Raw genomic sequence first — 20,582 nt, 5'->3', positions numbered from 1 at the left:
GATCTCTCTTTGCTCTCTTCTTCTATTTTCTTGAAAGTTCTAAAATGATGAATAAGTGGTGGCCCTTTCCTTTCAATACTTGGATTAAATTTTCTACATGGGCCTTGGGCCATTGCCATATGGCCGGCCACCTCTTGGGCCTTTTTTTTTTTTGATTTTCCAAGCCCACTTACTTATGTCTAATATTTGTAATTCATGAAACCATTTTTCAAATTTCCAATTTTTCCCTTAGCCTTCCTCCATATTTCCGCATCAATATTTTCCATGAACAACTTATATATTAAATAAAATCAAAATATTGCCTTATCTCTTTCTAGTCACAATTATTTCAAATTTTTCGAATATGCAAAATACGGGATATAACAATTATGACTTTTCCTGTTTTGTTAAGGCTCATCATGTTTCATGTTATATTCCACTCATGTTTATGCCCCATATTTATTCAGCAAGCCATGTGGTTCGCTCAGTCACATGCAATCAGGCACCGAGTGCCGTGTTATGCCCAGGCCATGGTTCGGGGCGTGACACCAGCAATCTTCCACTACTTGCATAAATAAATGAAACTTGCTGCAGCCAGAACTTTAAAAATCTGAAGTGCTTATGAAATTGTTGAACCTGATCACCAGCTGATAACAATATTGGTGCATCATCTGAGCCAGTTCTAGACAAGTGATCCATGTTCAAAGTTCCAAACCAATCCTGCCGTTGTTGATTGACTAGAATTATATTTAGTCTTTTGAAGATGCAATCTTGACCAGCTCTTTCCATTCAACAAAGTGAAAGGACTACCTCTAAATTCCACTTCACTCAATTGACAAGAATTCATGCAAAAGGCAAAGTCTTCATATTCATTTGGATATGTTGGCAAACCTCTAATCTTCTCCTCATCCTTCATAATGACATTAAAATCTCACCAATCAACCATGGAAAGTTCATATTGCTAGAAAAACTGTAAATATTATCCCAGAGAAGAAGTCTTTGAACCGTATCACATTTTGCATACACCAAAGTTGTGATTTCTACACCATCTTCTACAAAATACCAAATCTTGCCATTACAGCTGTAACCAGCAAAATTCATTCCAGTCTCCTTCTGTATCTTTGATTGTTCCTAGAATTTTTGAAAGGTTCCATTAGCGCAATTAGAACAAACTTATGATGTTTGTTCAAAATTTGAACTCTATGAAAGGCCTTCTGTGTCTTAACTGATCTAATATTTGAAATAAAAACCTTTATCATCAATGATTTGATTTAAATGCAGCACTCCTCTTTGGTAGTATCCTTGAAGGTTGAGATTCCTCCATGTTTTTTAATGTTACTGTACTCCTTTTGGACATGGTTCTGGTAGTTTGAGCCTCTCCACAATTCTTATATTTCCTACCCTTTCTTGTATTCTTGCCCTTATCCTTTGGAGTGATATCAGCCTGTCTTGAGACATCTGCTACATGTTGTACAATATCTTCCTCTTGAATACTATCCACTTCTGAAACTGTAGCAATTTATTTGCTCAAAACCTTTTGATTAGAAGTATAGTCCAAACTATTTATATCATGAGAAACCAATGCCTGCAATTCCTTGCGTGGTGAAGATTTCTTTTGTATTAAATCAACATGAAGATTTTCCTTCAATATCAAGGAACCCCGTGTGACATCAATAACTTCTTCATTGATTAGAATCTCTCTTCCTTTACAAAGAGGATAACAACCAACTGACAAGGCAAGTTTTGTATCCTCTACTGCTAAATCTTTCACTTGCATGTTGTCTGCAGACTCCAAATTATCTCCTGAACCTCTAATAAGCACTTTAAGTTTATTCCTACTAATAATTCCCCATTACCAGTATCTGCTAATAAAGATAAATGAACAATCTCCTCATTCTCAAGACCTTGGATCAGATTACCTGTATTTGTTGATAAAAATTAATTAACAATTTCCCCAATAGAGTTCTCAGGACCTTGGATCAAATTCACTACTTCATCAGATTCTTGAACACCTACTCCATCAGCAGACACATCATCCCCAAGATCATTCTTCTGTATGATTTCTGTGTTATCCCCTTTATTATACTCATCTGCATTTTTCTCTCTTGCTTGATTATCAAGTATCTAGGCATTTGTTTCATTGTTGTACCCTTGAATCTCCCTTGTATTATCCTCCTTTCCTTGATCACTAACACCTGACTCAACTATCTCATTATTATCATTAACAACCTCTAAATTAGCAATCTCATCAGAACTACTAATTCCCTCAACTTAGCCTGAATATAAAGCATTATCAAAGCCAACCTTCATCAAGCACTACTTTAGTATTGATCATTGATGGATCAAGATTAGAAACATCAGCTGCCTTAAAAAACTTATGTTCTTCCTTAATGTTCAGATCTACTACCTTATCTTTAGAAATCTTGTCTGCAATATCCAAACTGCTATAAGTAAATATCTCCACCCTTGCTTCCACATTACTACTTGCTGAAGGTTCAACAGTACCAACATCAGCCGCATCATGCCCTTCCACCATAATGCTTTCTAATGAAACAATAAGATCAGCAACTGCATTATAGTTCTTCTCTTCATCTAAATTGATTAAAGTTATTTCCTTGTCTTCTGATTCTTTGTTTTCCCTTTCCACATTATTGTCATTGTTTACCATCACCTCTGATTTATGCAATGTATTCGCAATAACTTCCACATTGTTTGCCTTTGTAGAGTCATCAATAAGAGTTGTTTTAGACACTGGCTCCCTATTACTCACTGGATCAACAATAGTGTCCACATCTGATGCAATACGAATCTTCCCTTCCTCTTTCACAGTCAAAGCTACTTCCTTGTCTTCTACACCATTGCCAATACCCTTCTCATTGTTGGAAATGCTATCCCTCCTCCTTGATTCTTGTCATGAATTGCACTTATGAACTATATTAACTTTGTCCTTTGTAGTTTGCAGAGATTGATCAGGAACCTTATCAACCACAACTGCATTATCCTAACAAATCTCTCATTTTTCCATCAAAGTTGATAGTACATCAAACTTGTTTTGATTAGTAACACCTTCATCTTTCTTATTGTTGACTTTCTCTATAGAATAAACCTGATTTTACTCATCAACATTTGAAACACTCATGTTTCTGTCCATCCCACTTTGACTCTTTGAATCCATCTTGATAGCTTCCCTTGGCTAGGTAACCACGGTTCCACTAGAAAGAACTCTTGGAACAAATCTTTGCACCATTCTCCCTCTATATCTTCTATTATTCCCATAATTATGCTTTACCAACTTTTCTTGTGTTTGATCAACCTTCTACTACTTCTATTCTTCCTATTTCTCCACTGAATTATATATAGCTGAATCTAAAATAGGCTCCTTATCCAATTCTAGATGCAATACTCTACATTCATCATTCGAGTGACCTTGTAATATGCACTCAGTGCAATACTTACGCATGTAGTCATACTGGATCTTCACTTTCACTTCTTTTATTGCTTTTGTGACTTCATCTTCAATCTCTATCCCACAAACTTTGGCTATGCTGGTCAGCCTGGCACTGGGGCGGCATTACTGGTCCAATTCCTGAAATTATATATTCTAATTTCTATTCGCACAACGGTTTCGGTTAGGCTAGATGTTCACCAGGAATACATAACGAACCGAACAAGTTTAGGACGTCAAAATTGTAAATATTTTTGTATTTACGGTAACGACTAAATAGGTCGTTACAACAAATACCAATTAAACAATCATTCGTCCTTGAACGACAAGGAGCGAACCAAGGGGCATGGAGAAGTAAACTCCTGAATTGGACTTGGTAGTGTTGATTTGGAACAACTTTCTTTCGTACAAGTTCATGCCAGCTATATGATACAGTGACTTACTAAAATAAGCTTTAGTAAACAAAAGGTGTGAAAGAAGTAACACTTAACTTAGCGAATCACCAAAATTTACGTTACCACTCCCATCTAGACTTATCAGAAAAGGTCATCATGCACAAATTTAATTCTAGCAGCATACAACTGGTGATGGCTCAACTATTATTTTTCACAAGGAAATCGAAAGGGTAATAACTCAGATTAATCGGATGGATTTATAATCATAGATCCATTTGGGACACACGGTAAGGCATTCGACTCGGGTCGCAATTAAAAGGCTCAAATTATTGGAAGCAACAATTTCCAGGAGCCCGCTTCAACAGCCAGGGGTAACGCTGCATCAGCAGCGTCGAAGCGGTCGGGCAACCGTTGGAGCGGTCAATGGGGATTCAGAAAATAAAAGGGCTTACCCCTTTCCACTCAACCAATTCCCTCAAATACAATCCCTCTCAAACCCTGACTGCCTCTCTATCTCCTACCCCTCCTCAACTTCCTATCTCCCTCTTACCACAAGAAAAGTCTCCTTAAACATCCCCACACTTCATTCTACTCGTAAACCCAACCTTACACCACTATATATATTTTTTTGCTCTCAAAGGGAAGAAAAAAGAGCTTCAAAGGCCATCCGTAATCAACACCAACCTCACGCAGATCTTCAATCTTAAGGTAATAAATCACTCTCCTCTAGTCATAATAGGGTAATGAAACTGAACTTTGAGTTTCCATGCTTCAATAAACGGGTGTGTAATTCAAAATTGAGATTTTTGGGTTTTGGTTGATAGACCTAATCGGTGTTGATAAAGTAGTTCACAAAACTTTTCTAGCATTAGAATAATCTATACATTGAATATTTCGTAGTTGATGCACAGATTTGGATTGAAAAACATGAACATAGTAAAGAATTTTTGTTTTGAAAGAGGGTGTTGGCTTCCATCGAAATTTGGGGTTGTTGTGGCTAGAAATTATAATCTAAGGGTTGCAAACATCTTGCATGCTTGAAATCTGCTCGATCCGTACATAAAAAAAGTTTTTTGAGGCATTGTGGTATTGGGAAAAATCAGGTCTGTTGGAGAAGACGACATCACTTCAACGGTCAAGGACCGCTAGGGCGACCTCGCTTTAACGCCTAAGGGACCGTTGAAGTGGTTGGGAGAGAGATGGCAGGGGACACGGGAGCAATAGCCATTCCCGTTATAGCGGCTCCGCTGCAGCAGTCTTAGTGAATACTACAGTGGTCCTGCACAGAAACTGCCACCAGAACTTTTCAACAAGTGATTCGCTGAGATTTTGAGCGTCGAATGCAAACATTAGATTCCTTAAATCCGGTAACATGAATTCTCTTAATTTATTGTTCCTCGTAGGTACAATGGATGAAAATCAAGAAGCTGAGCAACAAGAACAACAAGACGATCAAGTACTCGTTTATCAAATCTTTATCAGTCCCCAATGCTAGCATCATTTCTTGGATCGCGGCACATGCCCCTACTGTTGGAGAGGGGCTTCGACATGACTAACGTGGAGAAATGTGCCCCTGAGTTCCTGGAGAGGTTGGAAATGATAAAGTTGATGTGTTTGGTTAAGGATCCCGGGCAATGCTATCACGACCCAACTAGTAGGCCATGACGGGTGCCCGGAGCTGACTACCGAGCACCACTCATTATGCGACATATCATACTCGACCTGGACATACATCATTCTTAATACAAGACTTATCATGAAACAATCTCCAAGTATCTCCCAAAATATGTATATGTGCATAAGCCTACGAGCCTACAAAAATGATGTACAAAATATACAATGAAGAAGTCACATAGCACCTACAACCCACATATAAGTATCTACGAGCCTTTAACTAAAGTACTAAAATCATAAGGACGGGATAGGACCCCGCCATGCCCCAAATATGCACACAAAATAATATACTAATAGGCTGCACCTCCGGAGTAGTGGGTGCTCCTGCACAACTGCTGATAAGGTTCCTAGGTATCCGGTCCATCTCCCTATCTACCTGTGGGCATGAACACAACGTCCATAAAATAAAAGGACGTCAGTATCAACAATGTACTGAGTATGTAAGGCATGTATTTCAGCATAATAAAGAAGTAAGAGGACATGAGATGAAAAGATAACCTGTAACTGATTGCCTTTTAAGGCGGAATCATGCATGCTAACTTTCATAATAAACAACATCATATTATGTATACATATATAAACTGCCCGTCCATATACGTACAGTGGGATCATCATTAGCCTGCATCCGGGGTAAACATCTCAAGCCACCCACTAGTGGTGCTGCCCGTGCCATATAAACATGGTGTAGTAAGCCGCTCGCCTTAGCGGTGCTTCCCAGCTGTCTAGGTACAGTGTAATCATCATCATGTACTTAGCATGAAGCATGCATAAGAGCTCAAGTAAAAGCTGTACCTCTATCGGATTGACGTAAGGTCGGTAACCTCCGATTACATTATGGAACATCATGATCGTCATGTCTCACCTTGAAGGAACTAGCATTATAAGGTGAGACCATCAACAATGAATAGCATGAAGGAATCATGTAAAGATCATTAACATCATAATAGCATCATATCATAAGCTTTAAAATCTCTGGACATAGAATCATCATTATCCTTATCCTTTTCATAATACATCTCTTATCTTTATCTCATGAGAAGCTCTTAATAATCATAGGCTTGAAATTTTGGAATGTAAGAGAGTCATGGAAGGATAGAGGAGATAATTCTATAAGAGTCATGCCTTAGAAAAGAAGGGGCTAGCCTTACATACCTTTATGTCTCTTTAACTCTATCGACTAACTGGTTCTTTCCAAGCTCGCCATTCTACATTCAAGGGAAGTCATACTATGGTTAAGCCATTGAAAACATGCCTAAGTTAAAGCTAAAGCGACTAAGAGCTGATGAAAATTGGGCAGCATTTCCGTTGTTTGTACAACTTTCTCCATATAATAAACAACTCCCAAACATCATTAACAACACCCAAGACATCATAATCAATAAACTTCTTCAAGTTAAACATTATTCAATCCTTACAGTGCCCTTCCAATGTCATCCATAACCAAAACTATGACATAGCACCATAATCATTCTCCTATAATACTTCTTTAACATCATTTGCATTATTTACCATAAGATTATGCCCATCTCATATTAAGAATCATGACTCAACCCAACTTATTACTTAAAATACCATTATTCCCCATATTTTAGCTCATATTCTACTTTCTTATCTAATCCAAGTGTTTCAACCACTCAATACTTTCAATAACATGAAATAGATGTAAAACTCACCTTTAGTTATGTAGGAAAGATCTTTGGATGAAGATACTCCACTTGAGAACAACCCCAACTTCAATTCCAAATGAATTTCTATCTTCCCTTAACCCTAACGGGCATCCATACATTTGATTTCCCTTGATTATTGGTGACTAATTGTTGATTTCTCTTTGATATGTACTAATATGATATGGGGAATATTCTTGAGGTTTCAAGAGTTGAAGAGAAACTGAAATCTGAAAATTATGAACAAGGGTTGTTTATTTATAGCTGGAACTAGAAAATTCCAGAAAGACGGTTTGACGGCCGGGTCGACGGTCCCATCGGCGTGTCGATGGTCCGTCGACTTGTCCCGTCAATTTGCGCCTGCAGATTTCAGTTTGCAGAAACATGTTGATGGTGCGCAGTGATGGTCTGTCGATATGTCGACGGCCCGTCGACAGTGACCGATGTCTGCATAATTTCCTGAATCTGTTCCGATTGTGTCGATTTGATTCGTTCAGCTTCTAACTCCATAATTTACCCAGAAAACCTACTGATACAATTGTACAAGGAGTACAACACTTTATGTCCCCAAACTCGGGCACGAGTCTCCATTCTAAAGACATACATGACTAGGAAATCATTAGTTCTACTATGACGAAGACGAGGGGCGTAACATTCTTCCGGGGGTGGAAATAAATGTGGATATCTGATCTTCATATCCTCTTCTGCTTTCCAAGTCATTTCCTCTTTATTATTTTTTCTCCATAAGACCTTAATTGAGGCTACCTCTTTGTTTCTAAGTTTCCGCACATGCCTATCTAGTATGGCAATGCGTACCTCTTCATAAGCCAAATTTTCGGTAACTTGAACATCATCCACTGGCACGATTCTAGAAGTGTCACAGCCCATAAATCCGAGTTAGGTGTGAATGTGAAATAATTGGGGTTTAGATGTCATTTTAACCTTTTGGATTCCTTTGGGATGGATAATGGTGTTAAATAATATTTTCGGGGTCAAATGAGATAAGGAAGTTCATTAAAAATATCCTGAAATTCGTCTAAGTCTGAGACAGTTTCAGTTATGCTCCATTTTCGGTTATTTGTTTTGGGAATTTTAGAAAACTCAAAATATAAAAGTTGTAGGTATTTGAAATACCTTTCCAACCATATATTGTGAGGATCAAACGAAGGTCTGTAGAAACAGTTATGACCAATTTACTGAAGCTATATAAAATGGAAATCCCGATTCTTATAGGATTAGGTTTTAAAGCCCAAGCCTTTATAATAACCTATAAATACAACCCAAAAACGTCCAAGGAGAGGGTTTCTCCTCCAGAGCCATATATCATATCTCCAAGGTGAGATTTTACTCAAATCCCTAAGTTAATTACCTTAACAAATCACTACATTAACACTAAATCATTGGATGAAATCGTTAGATTGTGAAAACTTCATTCAAGGTCAAATATGGGATGAAGGTTTGGGATTTCTTCAAAAAGGTAACACCCTCACACTTTCATGGATATATGGAATTATTATTATGTTTTAGACATGGTATAGTTGGTAGAACCGTGAAATAGGATTGATTTAGATGCACTTTATCAAGATCAAAACCCTAGTATTTTTGTTGTAGAATTTCCTCCCACCAGCCAAATTAAATTGACTTGTTCCGCTTATCTACCGTTGGATTGAGCCCAAATTTTAACCGAGTGGTCCCAACATATAGGTCTTAAATGTGAACGGTGCAGATCGGATTTCGAGGTCTGTAGCTGTGTGTTTCCAGCTAGGCCCAGTAGCTGCGAATTCGGTGAATATCTATAGTTTATTGGTAATACAAAACTCAATTAGATGTAGAATTATTCTTTGAAGCATTGAGCTTACGTTTGGAATATTTTAACGGGATTGAAGGCATGTCTCTTTTGAAAATACTCTTTCTATCGGTTTTTACGAACTATTTGGTTGTGATTTATATGTCTCTTTTAAATCATTTTTGACTATAAAGGTGATTTGTATGTCTCTCTTTTGAAAACGTATTCTGAATGAAAATCACTTTTTGAAACTATTGTTGGAAGTAAAAATTTTATTCAAGATTCTTTAATGAATGAAAGGAAAAGTAATCTTTTCATGTTTCTTGAACCCTAATTCATGTCTAAATGGTGGTTAATGTGTGTGAGGGGACAAACCTACATTAAACCTAGATTGTACTAAACCCTATATATGTATAAGATATTATGAACGTTTTCCTCTATGAGAGATGCTTAACAATGATGGTTAAAAGTTGGTATTGACGTTCTCATTGATGAATTGGGGCATGGAAATCTTTTGTAAAGAAGTTATATGTTTTAAAAACGTTGATTGGAATGACTTATTCTTTCGATATGGCATAATGAACTTTAATGTTATTGATGGTGTGACTACATTGAGATAAATTATGAATCGGCTTCTATGCCATGGACCTTGTTGTTGTGTTAGCCTTTCTATTCAGTAGGAAGAGTAGCCACGATGGATCCTAGTGTATTAATTACCTTGCCATTCGGGGGGAAGAGCGGCCACTTCCGGGTTCGCTACCTGAAGTGTATTAATTGCCTTGCTATTCCGGAGGAAGAGTAGCCACCGTGAATCCATATTCTGGTGTATTGCGCAGTGTGCCTTGCTATTCGGGAGGAAGAGTAGCCACTGTGAATCCATATTCCGGTGTATTGCGCAGTGCTGTTGAAACTGAGTTGGGCCTACATGCGCGATTATGATATCCATCTTTATTATGGAACTAATATTTATGCCTGATTGATTTAAAGCATGATTGAAAGTGGGATTTTGAAATGGCTTTATAAACTGTTTAACAAATGATATTAAGAATCATAAAGTGGAATAACTCTTTTTATACTATCTTTTCAGAACTGATTTCTGTATGTATTATTACATTTCATTTTTATATTACTTGTTGTCCCCGAGGCACTCACTGAGTATGAAAGTACTCAACCATACCATTGTTGTTTTTTATGGTATGTTAGGTAACGGAGAAAAGCAGGTTCGTGATACCCTCGACGCTTAGGAGAACTTGCTGCTGCTGTTGATTTGGTGGGCCCACATCCTTGTTCGTGGGACACTTCCTGTTTCATTTATTATTCTAGATTTTCGGGCTGCGTCCCGAAGTTAGATGATTTTTGTGTCTCTTAGAAGCTCCACAGATAGTTATCAGAATTGTGGGTAGATTTTCAATGTCTCGTGTGACCTAATGGGTATTCGCCACGTTTATGACTATTCACTTATATTAGACTTCCGCTGATTTTATTACTTAATTGTGATCCTCATAAATGCAGTTAGTTACAACTTAGTTTAATTTAATAAGGAATGATTATTAAAAAGGAACTTGATGTTACATTTATTTTATAAACTGTTGGAAGCGCGTATTTAACCTGGCGGGTTCGAGTGTTATTATTGCATCTTTTAGGTTCTTCCGATGTTGTTCATGACGTCGGATGCCGGTCACGTCTTTGGTGGGTTTTGGGGCATGACAAGTTTGGTATCGGAGCCTAGGTTTAGAAGTGTCCTAGGATTTGTCTTTGGAGTTGTATCTACTGGAGTCCCCATCATGCAGACTGGCCACCTGTATGGATGTGTGACTACCAGGACATTTTAGGTGTTTCTCGTTCTTCTTGATTCTAGATTGTGCAATAGAGCTTGAACTTCTTTTAGGATCTTTCTCACGCGTTTGTTACTCGTGCTTAAGGAGATGACCTTAATCCGTGTTGCATATATTAATCCAGTGGACAATGGTATTATGAAGTGCACATGTTGTGATGTGTAATTTGAGGGATGGTACATAGTCACAAAAATTGCATGGTAGGTGTTTGGGATAGATATGGTCGTTGTAAGGTTTGGTTGTTGATAAATTGAGAAATATTTAGAAATAGAAGTAGTCCTTGTTGCAAAATCTTGTTAAGCTTAAGGGAATAATTAAGTTAGTGATATATTTCAAGTACTGGAGGTTAGGATGAAGGGAACAATTGAAGGTATCTTGTCGTGAATTAAGAATTATTGCACATGGAGTCGATATTCATATTGGGATCTATATGTCTTAGATGTTTAGTGGAAGGACTATACTGTAGGCTCGAAATTGGAGAACTACCGCTTGTGGAAGAATGATTTACGAAGATGAGGGTGTTGATTTAGGCGTTAATTTGTTATTCTTGGCTTTGATATAAGGTAAGTTAGGCTTGTATCACGTGTTGTTAAATTAGCCTCCTTGTTGGATTATATTGTCTAGATTGATATATTGTGAGCTTTCTAGTCAAAGCATATATGTGTTGAACCATCTTGTTATCGAATCCTAGGGAAAGTGTAGACTATAGGTGAATATGTTATTTTATGTTTAGGCTTTTTCGTTGTAGTTGTGGGAGTCCTTGTGAGAACCATATTGTTAATTTTATGGTATTAATAGAGTCTTATGATGTGATACCTTTCTATGCACAATAACTCGAGTGAAAAATTCTAAGACTTGAAGTTTAGCTAAAAACTTAGGCCATAAATTTCATTCGAGGACGAATGATCCTAAGGGGGGGGGGGGGGGGGGGATAATGTAACATCCCATAAATCCGAATTGGGTGTCAATGTGAAATAATTGGGGTTTAGATGTCATTTTAAACTTTTGGATTCCTTTGGGATGGATAATGGTGTTAACTAATCTTTTCGGGATCAAACGAGATAAGGAACTTCATTAAAAATATCCTAAAATTCGTCTAAGTCTGAGATAGTTTCAGTTATGCTCAGTTTTCGGGTATTTTTGTTGGGAATTTGAGAAAACTCAAAACGTAAAAGCTGTAGGTATTTGAAATACCTTTCCAGCCTAATATTGTGAGGGTCAAACGAATGTCTGTACAAAAAGTTATGACTTATTTACTGAAGCTGTATAAAATGGAAATCCCGATTCTTATAGGATTAGGTTTTAAAGCCCAAGCCTTTATAATAACCTATAAATACAACCCAAAAACGTCCAAGGGGAGGGTTTGTCCACCAAAGCCATATATTATCTCTCCAAGGTGAGTTTTTACTGAAATCCCTAAGTTAATTACCTTAACAAATCACTAGATTAACACCAAATCATTGCATGAAATAGTTAGATTGTGGAAACTTCATTCAAGGTCAAATATGGGATGAAGCTTTGGGATTTCTTCAAAAAGGTAACACCCAAAAACTTTCATGGATATAAGGAATTATTATTATGTTTTAGACATGGAATAGTTGGTAGAATCGTGAAATAGGATTGATTTAGATGCATTTTATTAAAAACAAAATCCTAGTATTTTTTCTATAGAATTCCCTCCGACCAGCCATATTAAATTAACGTTTTCCGCTTATCTAATCATTGGATGAAGCCCAAGTATTAACCGAGTGGTCGCAACATATAGGTCTTAAATGTGAACGGTGAAGTTCGGATTTCGAGGTCTGTAGCTGTGCGTTTCCAGCTATGAACAGTAGCTGCGAATTTGGTGAATATCTATAGTTTATTGGTCATACAAACCTCAATTAGATGTAGAATGATTTTTCGAAGCATGGAGCTTACGTTTGGAATATTTTAACGGGATTGAAGGCATGTCTCTTTTGAAAATATTCTTTCTATCGGTTTTTACGAACTATTTGGTTGTGATTTATATGTCTCTTTTAAATCATTTTTGACTATAAAGGTGATTTATATGTCTCTCTTTTGAAAACTTATTCTGAACGAAAATCACTTTTTGAAACTATTGTTGGAAGTAAAATTTTTATTCAAGATTCTTTAATGAATGAAAGGAAAAGTAATCTTTTCATGTTTCTTGAACCCTAATTCATGTCTAAATGGTGGTTAATGTGTGTGAGGGGACAAACCTACATTAAACCTAGATTGTAACAAACCCTATATATGTTTAAGATATTATGAACGTTTTCCTCTATGAGAGATGCTTAACAATGATGGGTAAAAGTTGGTAATGACGTTCTCATTGATGAATTGGGACATGAAAATCTTTTGTAAAGAAGTTATATGTTTTAAAAACGTTGATTAGAATGACTTATTCTTTCGATATGGCATAATGAACTTTAATGTTATTGATGGTGTGACTACTTTGAGATAAATTGTGAATCGACTTCTATGCCATGGACCTTGTTGTTATGTTTGCCTTGCTATTCGGGAGGAAGAGTAGCCACTATGGATCCTAGTGTATTAATTGCCTTGCCATTCGGGGGAAAGAGTGGCCACTTTCGGGTTCGCTACCTGGAGTGTATTAACTGCCTTGCTATTCGGGAGGAAGTGTAGCTACCGTACATCCATATTCTGGTTTATTGCACAGTGTGCCTTGCTATTCCGGAGGAACAGTAGCCACCGTTAATTCATATTCCGGTGTATTGCGCAGTGTTGTTGATATTGAGTTGGGCCTATATGGGCGATTGTGATATCCATCTTTATTATGGAACTGGTATTTATGCCTGATTTATTTAAAGCATAATTGAAACTGGGATTTTGAAATGGCTTTATAAACGGTTTAACAAATGATATTAAGAATCACAAAGTGGAATGACTGTTTTTATACTATCTTTTTAGAACTGATTTCTGTATGTATTATTATATTTTATTTTTATATTACTTGTTGTCCCCGAGGCACTCACTGAGTACGAAAGTACTCAGGTATACCATTGTTGTTTTTTATGGTATGTAAGGTAACGGAGAAGAGCAGGTTCGTGATACCCTCGACGCTTAGGAGAACTTGCTGCTGCTGTTGATTTGGTGAGCCCACATCCTTGTTCGTGGAACACTTCCTGTTTCGTTTATTATTCTAGTTTTCCGGGCTGCGTCCTGAAGTAAGATGATTGTTGTGTCTCTTAGAAGCTCCACAGATAGTTGTCAGAATTGTGGGTAGATTGTCAATGTCTCGTGTGACCAAATGGGTGTTCGCCACGTTTATGACTATTTACTTATATTAGACTTCCGTTGATTTATTCCTTAATTGTGATCCTCATATATGCAGTTACTTACAGCTTAGTTTAATTTAATAAGGAATGATTATTAAAACGGAACTTGATGTTACATTTATTTTATAAACTGTTGGACGCGAGTATTGAACCTAGCGGGTTCGAGTGTTATTATTGCATCTTTTAGGTTCTTCCGATGTTGTTCATGACGTCGGATGCCGGTCACATCTAGGGTGGGTTTTGGGGCGTGACAAATTTGGTATCAGAGCCTAGGTTTAGAAGTGTCCTAGGATTTGTCTTTGGAGTTGTGTCTAATGGAGTCCTCTTCATGCAGACTGGTCACCTGTATGGATGTGTGACTACCAGGACATTTTAGGTGTTTCTCATTCTTTTTTATTCTAGATTGTGCAATAGAGCTTGAGCTTCTTTTAGGATCTTTCTCACGCGTTTGTTACTCGTGCTTATCGAGATGACCTTAATCCGTGTTGCATATGTTAATCCAGTGGACAATGGTATTATGAAGTGCACATGTTGTGATGTGTAATTTGCGGGATGGTACATAGTCACAAAAATTGCATGGTAGGTGTTTGGGATATATATGGTCATTGTAGGGTTTGGTTGTTGATAAATTGAGATAGATTTTGAAATAGAAGTAGTCCTTGTTGCAAAATCTTGTTAAGCTTAAGGGAATAATTAAGTTAGTGATATATTTCAAGTACTGGAGGTTAGGATGAAGGGAACAATTGAAGGTATCTTGTAGTGAATTAAGAATTATTGCACATGGAGTCTATATTCATATTGGGATCTATATTGCTTAGATGTTTAGTGGAAGGACTGTACTGTAGGCTCGAAATTGGAGAACTACTGCTTGTGGAAGAATGATTTAAGAAGATGAGGGAGTTGATTTAGGCGTTAATTTGTTATTTTTGGCTTTGATATAAGGTAAGTTAGGCTTGTATCACGTGTTGTTAAATTAGCCTCCTTGTTGGATTATATTGTCTAGATTGATATATTGTGAGCTTTCTAGTCAAAGCATATATGTGTTGAACTTTCTTGTTATCGAATCCTAGGGAAAGTGTAGACTATTGGTGAATATGTTATTTTATGTTTAGGCTTTTTCGTTGTAGTTGTGGGAGTCCTTGTGAGAACCATATTGTTTATTTTATGGTATTAACAGAGTCGTATGATGTGATACCTTTCTATACAAAATAACTCGAGCGAAAATTTCTAAGACTTGAAGTTTAGCGAAAAACTTAGGCTATAACTTTCATTCGAGGACGAATGATTCTAAAGGGGGGGGGGGGGGATAATGTAACATCCCATAAATCTGAGTTAGGTGTCAATGTGAAATAATTGGGGTTTAGATGTCATTTTAACCTTTTGGATTCCTTTGGGATGGATAATGGTGTTAAATAATCTTTTCAGGGTCAAATGAGATAAGGAAGTTCATTAAAAATATCCTGAAATTCGTCTAAGTCTGAGACAATTTCAGTTATGCTCAGTTTTCGGGTATTTTTGTTGGGAATTTGAGAAAACTCAAAACATAAACGTTGTAGGTATTTGAAATACCTTTCCAACCATATATTGCGAGTGCCACACGAAGGTCTGTACAAATATTTATGACCGATTTACTGAAGCTGTATAAAATGGAAATCCCGATTTTTATAGGATTAGGTTTTAAAGCCCAAGCCTTTATAATAGCCTGTAAATACAACCCAAAAACGTCCGAGGAGAGGGTGTTTCGACCAAATCCATATATCATCTCTCTAAGGTGAGTTTTTACTCAAATCCCTAAGTTAATTACCTTAACAAATCACTAGATTAACACCATAGAGGTTCAGTGTCTTACGTACCCGACCATGATGAAGTTCGGTGTCTTACATACCCGACCATGATGAAGTTCGGTGTTATACGTACCTAGCCCTACCGAGGCTCAGTGTTACCCGTACCCAACTGTAGTGGTGTGCGCACGATAGATATCATACCCAGCCATCGAAGCTCGGTGTTCTTAATAGTCATACCTTGATACATATATATATATATAGGTACATACGTATCCTATACATCATCATCGTCATCATTACTTTATTATATCCTTCCTTAGAGGATCAACTATTATAGGATGAGACCAATGGTATCATGAGAGTTTCAATAATCGTGAACCTTATTGATTCAAAGAATAGTGTCATCTTGGATGACAATATGGAATTCACATGAGGGTATACAATGATGGGATCATTCCTTAAAAGAAGAGTTAGCCTTACGTACCTCTTTATCTTCTTAACTACTTAACATTCACCATCGAAACTTGGAAAATCTACATTTAAAAGAATTTGTACCTTGGTTAAGCGTTAAAGATACTCTTAAATTCAAACTAGAACAATTCATGAGTTAACGAAAATTGGCTAGCATTTCTCCTATTTCATCGACTTCCACCATATTACAAAACAACTCCCAAACATCCATAATAACATCCACAATATCATAATCAAGTAATAACATTCCATTAAGTCTTCAAAATTCATTCTAATATTCAACTTATTCTAACAACTTCTCATCAACACTTAGCACATTTTCTTGCAACGCTTCCTCATCATCATTATTACCTTTTATAACAAGAATATATCCATATCATACTAAGAATCATGATTCAAGTTGGCTTACTACTCACAAACATCATGAAAACTATATTTAAAACTCATCCTCTACTTTCTCCTTTCACCCAAGTTATGCGACAACTAGGCATTCTTAATAACATGAAATAAGCATGAAAACTAACTTTTTATCTCATAAGAATGAGATTTGGAGCAACCTATCAACTTATATGGAAACCCTAATTTCAATACCTAAGTTATTCTTGAAGTTTACTAACCCTAGTGAGCCTTCCAACACATGAACACCTTAATTCCTGCTATTTGATCTTTGTTTTCCCTTAGGTTTGGGTGTAATATGCTTAGAGAAGGGTTTTAGAGTTTTGAACATTTTGGAGAAAGTGGAAAATGAAAACGAAAGTAATGGTCGTCCATGTATATACAAAGAAAAATCTGACCCGACCCGATCATACGGCTAATTATCCGGGCCGTATAATTTATAATTTCCGTATAATTGGACTGTATAATCTCACCAGGGATCACCCTTCTCTGGAAGTAATCTACGGACCATTATACGGGCCGTATAATTTAAACGGTCCGTACAATTGGCCGTACAACTGGAAATTCCCGAATTTCATTCTCGTCGACTCGTTTGACTTCCAATCCTTGTGGAGCCTTCTTGGTACTTATGTAACACTTAATTAATCATCTAAGAGGCCCTATAGCAGCCCCTCAAGACATCACTAAATACGTATCGAATCAACTATCAGGAAAACTCTTCCAAACATGACTTACATTTCACTTCCTTCAACAAACTTAGTCTCACATGTTCATATGACTTCGAAATATTATGCCACGCATTTTAAGCTATCTAATTGTCACGACCCAGCTAGGGGCCGCGATGGGTACCCGGAGCTAGCCACTGAGCACTGCTTGGTCTACTACTCATCTTACTCATTTACTGCCTTTTTATTAACTTTGTACACACATTGTAGAAATATTATATTTCATATGAAAACATAAATGCTTTTTATACACTTGCCTCTCGGCCATCAAAATAATACATACATATAACAACATCCTGTGAGACCATCTAACCCACACTGCGTATCTACGAGCCTCTACTGACAGACTGAATACACATAGACGGAACAAGACTCCGTCGTGCCCAAAATATGCATATATACCAAAAGAATGAGCATAAGTACCTCCGGACAATGGAGTGCTCTCAATCAGCTGACAGCTACAATGCATCTGGATCTAGCTCACCTACCTGCCTACCTGTGGGCATGAACACAGCGTCCAAAGAAAACGGACATCAGTACGAATATTGTACTGAGTATGAGAGGCATACAAAATGAAGAAAGACAACAATAACATAATGAGAATATCAGTACCAAACATCTGGTTCTGAATGACAATTATAATAGAAGGGATGCATGCTGTCTTACTCATACTTATCACCATATCAATATGCATAATATGCAAGCTGCCCGCCCATATCGGAACGGTGTGATAATCAATAACATAGCCCGCGTCCGGGGTACCATCTCATGCCGCCCACTAGTGGTGTCTGCCCATGCCAAAAGGTCATGGTGTATCCGTATCGCTGCCCGCCTTGGCGGTGACTACCCGGCCAACTAGGCCCGGTGTGATGCAATCATGACATGCTTATCATAAAATACTTATAATAATATGCTTATCAAAATACACTTGTCATCATACATGCATAAAGACTCTAGCACGACTGTATTTTATCGAGGTGACGCAAGGTCGTGAACCCTCGATTCCATTATGAACATATATAAGCATTCTGCCTCACCTTGAAGGAAATGATACATAAGGTGAGTGTGAGCAATAAGTAACATCATTAACAACATGGCATCATCGTAACATATCTCTTTATCTTATATGGGCACTTATGGATATAGGCTTTTAGCTTTCCGGAATATAGGAATTCATGCTATAGGATTCATGCCATTAGGAAGAAAGTACTAGCCTCACATACCTTGTCGCTTAGCTACACTATCGATCACTCGTCTTCCTTCGAGGTCACGTCGTTACCTTCACGAGAGAATCATATTAACATTAGTTAATCAACTTTAAAAACGCGTCGTTATCTATAGAGAAAATTTGGCGGCATTTACTTTGTTTCTACTACTTTTCCCCCATTTTATTTCAACTCCTAAACATTTACAACAACACTCATAACATTGTAAGCAACAATCGTCATTTATATGCCTTAAGCAAAATCTACCATTTCTCTCCAATTTCCTTCTCATTTATGGTTATAGCTCGTTATCCCATTTCCTTGTATATAATACTTATTTCACGACCTAAAGATCATTTCCAACGTATTCATAATCATAGCATATCAACTTTCATGATTCCATTCAACCATCTTCCAATTGTGACACTATTCACTCATTCAAGACCCATTTTCTATGTTCTTCTATGTTTCAAGTGTCTCAGCTTCCCAATACTTTAAACAACATCAAATGGTTATGAAACTTACCTTGGTTGATGGTGTAACAAGCCTTGAGTTGAGTTTCTACCTTAGCACCAAAACCCTATCTCCTCTCCTTTGGTATTTCTTGAAGGAGACAACTTCTACTTGAGTTTCATAAGCTTTGCTTCCTTGATTTGGTGTTGATGATCATTGATTTCCTTGATTCTCTTGAATTCCCATGGATGGAGTGTTTGGAGAGTTCTAGAGACTTCTTGAGTGGTATAGATGAGAAAATGAAATAATATGAGCTTATGGTCCCTTTTTAACAACTCAAAATCTGATTTTTAATGAACAGTCGTCGGGGTGAACAGTTATCGTAAACCACACTTTACGGGTCGTATACCAGTTTACGGACCGTATAGTGTGGTCGTATTTAAGCATGTCAAAACAGAAAGGTTGGCTGAGGATCATGTCAGTTTACGATCGAGGTTTACGGTCCGTAAACCAGTTTACGGGCTGTATACCAAGTCGTTTTTAACCATTTGAAGCATTTGACAGAAAGTTGAAATTTTTGAAAGGTTGGAGGACGATGGCAGTATACGGTCCGTAAATCACTTTACGGGCCGTATTATGATTTACGACCACTGGCTGAATTGAAATTCTACAACTTTCTAAATTCCAAAAATTCATAATTAGTCATTCCCTACTTAGTAAAACATCGCACACTCATACCCTTCATTGGTCTATTCATTGTAGGCTCACGGAAAATTTTCGAGGTGTAACATTCTTCTCCCCTTTGGAACATTCGTCCTCGAATGTTAAACACTCGGGATTCTACAAATATTTCGCCAGAGTTTCCTCTGTAATTTGGCAGTACCAACCTGCCACAACTGTTATATCCCGTGTTTCCGTGTTTTTGTGCATTTGGAAAATTTGGAATAATCTTGACTTGTAGGAAATAAGTCTATGTTTCTATTTTATTTAACATATGTGTGATATTCATGGAAATTATCGATGCGAAAGTACGGAGGGAGGCCAAGGGAAAAATTGGAATTTTGGAAATTTGTTTCGTGAATTATACTAAGATTCATAATAAGTTTGGGCTTTAAAAAAATAAAAGAGAAATGGAGGCCCAAAATGATAGAGGTGGTCGGCCATGCTAGCCCAAGTCCATGGAAATTAATCCATGTGACTAATTAATTAAAAAGGGATCATTATATATGTATCATTATCCATTAGAACATTCAAGACTCATAGAAAACAAAACAAAAATTGAAGAACACCCCAAAATGGAGCCTTCGGCCGAACCCTTCATCAAAAAAAAAAAATTCCAAGTCCTTAGACTTTGATCCAAAAATCTCTCCCTTCTTGAATCCTTGATAAGTTTAAGACCCTCTACAACGTGGTATAATTAGTTTAACAAGAGGACTACGTTTGTGGCAAGTAGAAATTTGGAGAAAAA

Source organism: Lycium barbarum, chromosome 6 (genome assembly GCF_019175385.1).
Source record: "Lycium barbarum isolate Lr01 chromosome 6, ASM1917538v2, whole genome shotgun sequence".
NCBI classification, from domain to species: domain Eukaryota; kingdom Viridiplantae; phylum Streptophyta; class Magnoliopsida; order Solanales; family Solanaceae; genus Lycium; species Lycium barbarum.
Note: the sequence above shows the minus strand (reverse complement) of the source record.